Raw genomic sequence first — 1,072 nt, forward strand, 5'->3', positions numbered from 1 at the left:
ACCCGGAACCGCAACCCTGCCACGCCGCGCCGCCGGCATCTGCTTCCGGGTGGCGGGCCGAAGGGTGTAAGGGGCTCCTGGCCCCCGGGTTTGGGGTGGGGTTCATGGCTGGGGCCTTGCTCCCGCCTTCCCTCTCTCCCGTAGGGCGGAGACCCAGGGAATGCCGACCCTCGCGAGTTGCTGCCAGAGGCCTTCTCAGCTCTGTCTCCTGGGAATGCGCCGGGGCGGGGGGCTTTTGCTTGCCCATTGCGGCCTTGGCGCCATCGGTACGCCCAGGAGACTTTGGGGAGTCGTTTACCACCGCGTCCCGGGAAGGGACTCAAACCTCAGTCCACAGCCCCAGACTCGTCTTTACATTCCTCGGGAGAGTTTTTGTGTGTTTGTTTGTTTTTAACATGTTTTAAGTTTTCTCGGATTTTGGCAAAGATAGGTTTGATTTACCAAAACTGGAGAAGAGAAGGAAGGCGGTAATTTTGAAAGCGTGAGGAGGAACCTTACTCTCCCATTCACCATTGTATTGCGATCGTTTTCTTTAGTCTCCTTGAATATTTTGGGGGCAACTTTTGTGCGAGACACTAGTTATGCCAGTCAACATAAGGAGCCTTGATTCATTTTCCCAAAAAATGAATCAGTTTGTCATTACTCCCTCGCCCACAAGTTCCATGACATTCTAATACATTGGTTATGAATTATATCAACCACCTTATTCAAGACACCTCAATCAAGACATTTATTCTCTTGATTGCAAGGCATCCTTGCTTCACTTTTCGTCACACATAATACACAAAAACTCAAAATATTTACATCTTTCTTCCTTAATCATGGGTATTTTTCTGGCCCTCTTTAAAACCGTTGTCTTAAGATAAATCATTGTAGGGAAAAATAAAACTCTCCTCAAGAGTTAGGAGTTCAACACCTGTAGAGAATTACACTTACATTACTTTGAGTATAAGCCTTGTGGATGTATTAATTCAACAGACGTTTTTTAGGCTCTTACTGTGCTAAACATTGGAGATGCAAAATCATATGTCATACATTGCCTTTAAGGGGCTAAGATGTGAAGGGAACAAAA

This window comes from Hylobates moloch, unplaced genomic scaffold (assembly GCF_009828535.3).
Source record: "Hylobates moloch isolate HMO894 unplaced genomic scaffold, HMol_V3 SCAFFOLD_5, whole genome shotgun sequence".
NCBI classification, from domain to species: domain Eukaryota; kingdom Metazoa; phylum Chordata; class Mammalia; order Primates; family Hylobatidae; genus Hylobates; species Hylobates moloch.